This window comes from Hemibagrus wyckioides, linkage group LG11 (assembly GCF_019097595.1).
Source record: "Hemibagrus wyckioides isolate EC202008001 linkage group LG11, SWU_Hwy_1.0, whole genome shotgun sequence".
Classification (NCBI taxonomy): Eukaryota; Metazoa; Chordata; class Actinopteri; order Siluriformes; family Bagridae; genus Hemibagrus; species Hemibagrus wyckioides.
The window spans coordinates 6,731,549-6,740,122 of NC_080720.1; positions in this window are offsets into that span (position 1 = coordinate 6,731,549).

The following is an 8,574-nucleotide window of genomic DNA, read 5'->3' on the forward strand; positions in this document are numbered from 1 at the left end:
CTGAATTTTAAGTGATATCAGCAGCGAGGGCGTGTTATAAACTGGATCATACAAATACTGCATACAAAAACACACGCTCTATATATCATCTGCTAACATTTATACCACAGGGCAGTTAAATGATCAGATCTGATCGGTCAGAAGTGTTTACTGCTCGATCATCAGTGCAGCTGCAAATCACAGGGTTAAATTAAAGCGCTTGTTTGGATTTGTTATCGTTTCTATAGTAACAACGTGCTGAGGGACTCGTATGGTGGACACTCAACATAAACAGATTTTAAACATGTGCAGAGCCATTCTTTTGGTCATGTTCTTCTCTGAGAATATGTTTATTTAACAATTATGTCTCGGTCAGTTTTAGTAACTTCATGAGAGAGGGAAAAATATGACAGTTCGACTGTTTATGGCTGCTTGGACGTAAGAGATAACAGGAACTTACTTGTTTACATAACAGTGAATGTAACTGCCAATGAATAATGCTGTTGGAAAATCATCAGCCTGCAGGGTGGTAGCATTGTGTTAATTCTGTATTGAACAACCATACAGTAGATCTTCTGAATAAAATATGAGAAAATGTGTCATCAATAAAGTCTGTGTAGACTTTATAAAAGTATTCAAAATCCACCAAAGTGTCTACTGGAGGTTTGTAGCTTTTATTTATTGGGATATTTAAAATAAGCCGGTGGTAGCAGCTCAAGTGGTTAAGGCTCTGAGGGTTTGCTCAGAAGGTCATGGTTCATGCCTCAGCACTGCCATGTTGGGCCCCTAAGCAAGGCCCTTAACCATCTCTGCTCCAGGGGTGCTGTATCATTGCTGACCCTGTGCTCTGACCTCAACTTCCAAAGCTAGGATATGTTCAGAAAGAATTTCACTGTATTTCTTTTAATTTACCATATGCACCTGTGTAAACATTTACATTTCTGCCACCTGTGTAAACATCTTACATGTCAGCATCAGAATTGAACCATGGAGCAGAGGACGAAGATGGCCTGGTTTGATAAATCATGATTTCTTTTATATTATATGGATGGCCAGGTGTTTGTGTGTCTGGGTGTGTGTGTGTTGCTTACCTGGAGAAGAGATGGCACCAGGATGCACTATGGGAAGAAGGAAAGCTGGTGAAGGAGGTGGTGAGATGCTCTAGGGAATGTTTGTCTGGGAAACCTTTGGTTCTGACATTCATGTGGATGTTACTTTGACATGTACCACCTACCTAAATACTGTTGCCAAATACAACAATTCATGGCAAAAGTATTCTGTAATGGCAGCGACTTCTTTCAGCATCTTCATCTATGGCATTAGGCAGACTCTTTTATCCAGAGCAACTTACATTTATCTCATTATTACAACAAAGCAGTTGAGGTTTATGGGTCTTGCTCAGGGGCCCAGCAGTGACAGCTTGGTGGGCCTGGGATTTGAACTCACAACCTTCCCACAAACATTGTTGGATAGTGCTGGATTACTTTCATAATTTACATTGAGCCTCTATTGAAGCTTAGAAAGGCGCACTAATAATACACCAATCATTTCATCTTAACCTATCTTGTGACTTTCTCTATCCATTTCTCTTCAAATCTTACTTACCTTACATGCTTCTGGTGGCTCAAACCCGGGGCTCCTTTACCCACAAGCGTGAAATTAAAACCAATATTTAAAAGCAATGTTCTGTAAGATTATTTTTATACTGTATGATTGAGTTTACCTCTATGTGTTAATTAATAAATTAACTAGGAAACATGTGCTTAAGGTGGTCGTTATTCACGAATGAATTCCTCAGATGTAGTTAAGTGTAGCTCTTCATTAGTTCATGATTAATAGAAGCCTTAACTTTACTCATCATTATTGATTTATTGATTGATTTATTATGAATTATTTATGAATTTATTTATTATATTAATTATTTAATTAAGTTTTAATTTAATGTATGAATGTATGTATGTAAACTTAAACTTGCTCTACTGTTTGTATTTGTGTACTTCCTCTCCTCAATAACCTTTCAAATCTGCCTTAGTCATTAGGTCAGAATATGACGCCAGTGATTCTCACAGAAGGAACTTGATGGCCTCAATATTGTCCCTTCTCTCTGGCCTTCAGGGAGGGTTAACCTAAGCACTATTATTTTAGCTCCGTGGCACCTGGAGATTATGTCATTATCCGAGCACTAACATTACCTCAGGGTAACGTCCAATAAGTGACAATAAATAAGCGGCGTTTTGCTATGAATTAACCTACGTGGTGACTCACACGTTTCCCCTCCACCCTTTCCCGTCTGCTGTTCAGTGTGAAAGGGTGTGTTGAAAGATAAAACATGTGGGCGGTGATTCAGAAAAGCCCTCCAACCTATCATGACCTGGACACGGACTTCTACCATTTTATTTGAGAACATGGTGTGTTTATTGCCACTTTCTCAAACCACTGTTGATTCTGAGCAAATGAATAGTCGAGACGGTCGGGATCACAAAAATCATGTTTAATCACTGACGTGCCTTGTCATTTCCTTTAGTCTTTCAGAGCACACAAGTAATAAGCAATTTACAATTTGTGTATTGTATCAGCAAGTGAAGAGGTTCTTTACATATTATTATTATTATTATTATTGTTATTATTACTATTATTATTATTATTATTATTATTACATTTCCCAGTGTCCAAGATAAAATTGTGGCCTTGTTATTATTAGATTTGACTCTCATTCATTTTTTTATCCCGCAGAGAACATTATAATACTAAGGTCACCAAATGATGCATGCACGATTTGCTCATCACTTATAACAGGCTAATTCGGTTCTTTCGGACGCATCTGGAAACTGGATTAGCAGCAGGATGGACTTGTTTGAGATAACTGCAAACTCCTATTTGTCCTGGAAAGGGCAGATCTATCGAGACATTTATCAGCAGCTTGGCTAATGCAAACGGTATGAAAGCCTGGAGCCGATATAAAAAACAAAAAGGTAGCAAGGCACACACAGTCTTGCTTAACGTTGTTACAGGAGTCAGAATGTCATATAGACCACATTTAGCATCATTTTTGTGTTTGTTTTTGTTCAGAAATTGTATGAAAGATTTATTTATGTATGCATAGGTTAATGTCCAATAAATGAGTAATGAACAATGTCTCACATCATCATCATCATCATCTGGACTATAATGGAAACGTACTACAAAAATGATTGAAACATGCTTCTTGTTTAAATTACTTTCTCCTTAGACTTTTTCCATTAACTTTAATTAATCCGAAGACTTGGAATAGCAATTCCGTGAAGATCTTGATTTATTAATCATGTACCAACAACTTTAAGAGCAATTCCTCTACACCCACTCATTCGTGCTATTATCTAATCAGTCGATCTTGTGGCAGCAACAAAAACGCCTACAATTTTGCAGACACAAGACCAAATCTTCAGTTAATGTTCACATCAAACATCTGAAAATGGCTGATTTGAGTATTTCAGTATGAACAACAGCTGATCTTCAGTAGTTGTCAACTCACAAAAGTCACACATATTGGTGAATTTTAGTATAGGAAAAATTCAATGGGCTGCAGATCTTGCAGATCTTGTAGAAACAGCAAAGGAAAATGCCTAGACTGGTTCAAGCTGACAAGAAGGCTCATGGAACTCAAGGAATAACTCCGTGCAACTGTGGTGAGAAGAAAAGCATCTCAGAATGCATAACATTTAACACATAAGGAGGGAAAAACAACACATTTCTGTCTCTCAGGAAACTAAGGTGGGCACAGGTTCATGATGTTCCTAATAAAGTGTCAGGTGAGAAAATATTTTTAGAAATGTGTGATGTAGTGGATAGACAGGGCTTCTAATTGTGTAATCTAATCTTGTTTGCATCGACTTGTTTACATTGTCTTGGTAACGAGTGGGACAAGATATTGAAGATAAATCCGGGGATCAGATGAAAAGCTGTTCAGTCCAGCTAACACATGGGATGAGGGGAAAAAAGAGAAAAATAATTCATCATTGAATGACGAACGATGAATTTATTAATTATCGTAATAACATTATTATTACAATGGCTCTGACTCTTTTAGGAACACAAGTTAGTTTCACTTAGTACAACTTCAGAAGCTCCCACAGATGATCTAAAATACTGTTTCTACCCAATCAGATATATGCTATAAAGTTCATTATAAATTATAAAGCTGGCTTTAACACATATTCATGCCTCTGTCACCAGGGTATGTCTTTTCTGCTCTGATAATTAAACAGTGTGAGAGCAGAGAGTGGGTGGAGGTGGCAATGAAACTTCTATGTCACATGTCACATGTACACCAGGTCGGAGTTCATCCACTCATCACCTTATCATCAATCACATGATCAAGATAGAGACACAGCATGTCGTCCCTGTAGGTCCCTGTAGGAGAGTGATATATATATCGTCTCACAGAGCACAACATTTCATTACTGCACTGTAATATTGAATCATCTGATGTCCATGGACAAATGTTCTGGCGAATACAACTCATGAGTTCTCATTAGTGCAGAAAGAACATTATATCTGCTCAGTAATGCAGGCAGTCTGGAATGTCTTTGATTTGCTTCCAGTGTTAAGCATGGACACATAGTGCCTGGGTTTACGAGAAGACACGCAGCTCTTTTCTGTTGCACAGGAAAAACTGTTCGAATCAGGACTACTTCCTGTTCAATAAGGGGATATAGAGATCCAAATATCCTGATCTGAACCTGGATTTGGATTTAAACATGGCCTAGGTGTGCATCACTCTAGTTCATAATGGGGCTCAACCATATTGAATTTCCTGGTTAAATAATTGCACTTTTTTGACCATATAGTTTAGATATAGAAAGGAAATCTGGGGTCACCCAGATGAGGATGGATTCTCTTTTGAGTCTGGATCCTCACTTGGTTTTTCATGGAGGTTTGGGGATAAATTAATAAATGTGTAAATTATATATTTATATCCTGAATTCATCCTAATACACATGAGAAGGCAGGTACTAAGGATGAATAAATGAATGAATCATAACTGAATGAGTCCACATCAATGAACTTGGGCTTCCTTTGTCCAGCATATCTGACAGCTTGCTCACAGCTACATGATGGTAAAAACATCCTCTAGGTTCAACCTGATGCCATGTTAATCTTTTAGGCTGGCTTAAAGAAGCAAGAAACAAATAGTGCATCTCAAATGATTCATTGAATTTACTCAATTTTCTTAAGTTAAGTGGTTGCAATCAATTTATTTTAGCTACATTTAAATAAATAAATTAAGTTCACTGGCTTTGAACTCAATTTATTTATTTAAATGTAGCTAAAATAAATTGATTGCAACCACTTAACTTAAGAAAACTGGGTAAATTCAATGAATCATTTTTTTCAGTGTAGTTGGGTATTTGGATTTGTTCATTTCATAATGCATTTATATCCGGTTGCATCCATAATGCTCAGTTTTGGATTTTTCCTTGTGCATACAGTCTCCTAAAAAGTAGTCTCCTTGGTTCCTAAAGTGCTCATCAAAAGTGCATTATTTGTACCTTCACTGTGGAAATTTTGCCTGGAATTGTGCATGTAGTAGATTACTCCAAAAGCTAGGTAAAGATGTAATTAATACCTTAATTAAGAATGCTGCATTCAGATACCTTGGGGGTACCACGAAATGTACAGATTATTGCTTTTCCCCTGAGTGTGTATGTGTTTATATGTCAATATTGGCTGGGTAAATAATCAGCTAAAGTGACAGAATATATTCGGCTAATAATAGTCAATCACCTAACGTTCATATCATTCTAAAAACAGGACTTGAAATGAATTTGTGATCAAAGCAGACGTATCCAAACCTTAACCAAATGGAAATAGTTCTGCGATGCCAAATGGAAAGATTGCGTAATACTCTTCTAATGTGTTTACAGCTATTAACACTGAACTCCACAAATCATTCTGCCATTACTTTGTTTCAGCCATTAATATCCCATCCTGAACCGATGAACTTCAGCTATCAAGTGTTTAACATTTCCATTCAACAGGGCAGGTCATGAAAATCAGGCTGTCTCGCTTTCATCAGGCCTGAATGCTTAATACTTCTGAATACCTTTCCTCCTACACATGGAGATGGTTAAATGTTGGACATGATCCTGGTACAAAATGGAAGGTAAAAATGACGTAAACCCCCTGAATGGATCCTTTGGGGGAAAATTGCATTCTTATGCAACGGCTGGATCAGAGAGAACAAGAATGAGGTACTGCTGCTACGTTGATTTCCCTGATGTTTCAAGTTAACGTTAGCTCCTTGTTTACATTTTAATTATTTTGTTGTGCAGTATTCCAGACCAAAAATAGAAAAACCACTTCAAGCAAATAGGCTTCAGACACAGATTACCGTGAGCGATGAATTAAATCGGATTACTTTAATTACCGCATAGCTGTACAAATCGCCAGGGCCTTGTTTCAACTACTAGGAGAAATGAATTAATCTTCTGTTTCTTGTGTCCTTTCAGTACTGTGGAGAATTGAACAGCGAGTGAGTTTACAACCTGATGAGGTCACTCTTCCTGATCACATATCACTTAACAGCTGGTTCCTGAAATGACATATGGGGTCTTCTTTTAATAGCATTACAGTGGTAGAGATCAATAATAGATCTGTAGGTGTTTGTTGGTTATCATATACTTATATAGCCAAATAATTGGATTTTCAATGAGTTTCGTAATGATATATACATACAAATCAAATTGAATTTAAGTTTCAGGTTTCTATGTTCGTGTTCAAATGGGTGTTTTAAACATCTATGTACAATGCAGTTTTTGTGCTACAGATGTCCTCTCCTCTTCAGACACAAAATGATTAGCTCTTACGTAGACTGCAAACACTGAAAACAGGTTGAAAAAACCGTGCGAGATTATTTCATTTCATGTCATATTGCTTGTAAAAGTTATTATATGAGTCTGATTAGCATCTTTATTTCGTTCAGATATATTTAACCTCAAGCTGTGATGTGCTTTGTACTGAAATTTAATGTCCATTTCGATGTAATTCACATAAACAAACTTTTTCAAACTTAAAAAGGTTTATAAAAGTGACATTTATTTGGACAAACAATTAATATTTTCATTTCACAACCCAATGAATTGTAATTATGTGTAACATCCACTAGTGTTTAATTTGATTTGCTGTATATCAAGTTAATTAGTGTTTATTGTCTAAAAGCACTGCAGTGGACAGTATCTATGAAAAGTGGTCCAAGGAAGCAACAGTGGTGAACAGGGTCATGGGCGGCCAATGCTCATTGATGCATGTGCGGAACGAAGGCTGGCCCGTGTGATCTGATCCAACAGATGAGCTACTGTTGATCAAACTGCTGAAGAAGTTAATGCTGGTTCTGATAGAAAGGGCTCAGAATACATAGTGCATTGCAGTAACTGCAGACCAGTCAGGGTGCCCATGCTGACCCCTGTGCACCACAGAAAGCAACAACAATGGGCACGTAAGCACCAGAACTGGACCACAGAGCAATGGAAAAAGGTGGCCTGGTCTGATGAATCACGTTTTCCTTTAAATCACGTGGATGGCCGGGTGTGTGTGTGTGTCACTTACCTGGGGCTGTGGGCAATGTTTTTGCTGGGAAACCTACACTGACACATACTACCTATGTATTAATGATTCATGGAAACGGTATTCCTTGATAGCTGTGGTCTCTTTCAGCAGGTTAATGCACCATGCCACAAAGCAGAAATGGTTCAGGAATGGTTTGATGAGCATAAACACCGAGTTTGAGGTGTTGATTTGGCCTCCAAATTCCCCAGATCTCAATTCAATCAAGCATCTGTGGGATGTGCTGGACAAACAAGTCCTATCCATGTAGGCCCCACCTCACCACACCTTCAGGGATCTAGTGGAGTCCATGTCCAAGCCACGGGTCAGGGCTGTTTTGGCAGTAAAAGGGGGACCAACACAATATTAGGCAGGTGGTATATAAGGTTTTGTTGTTGTTGTTGTAGCCATTGCTGCTGATGGCAGTGATAGTGGTGGTGGTTTAATCTAATATGAGCCCTACCACAATGCACCTGGAAACTATTTGACATCAGCATGGTATGTGACTTCTGCCTCTGATAGTTCCTCAAACTCAGCTGCATCACTCAGCCACATAATTAGACTAAGATATGTTAAGAGATGTTTACATTCCTGTTGCATACTGTGTATTGTGTGAGTGTATTGTGCTGTTGACTTCACCAAAGACTCAAATTCTGAATTCTGGAAGCATCTTGACAACTTGACTGATTTGAGGCAATCGCAAGGTTTATCACTCTCAGCTAAATTTTGAAAGAGTGTTCAGGAGAACATGAGGAAGCAGCTCAGAAGATGTTTTAAAATCCAGGTTAAAAGCATACCCTGTTTTTTTTTTTGTTGTTTTTTTTTTCAAATATTCTACTGTATTTCATGTCTGATTCTTAATTTTTAGATCTTGAATGTTTCTACTTATAAAAAAGCTTGGTTTGACAATTGATTCTATATATGGACTGAGTGTATAAAAGAAATGAATTCATGGAATGGAACACCATTGTGTACTGATAAAAAAAAAGAGGTTTATTAAAAATAAAAATGTCA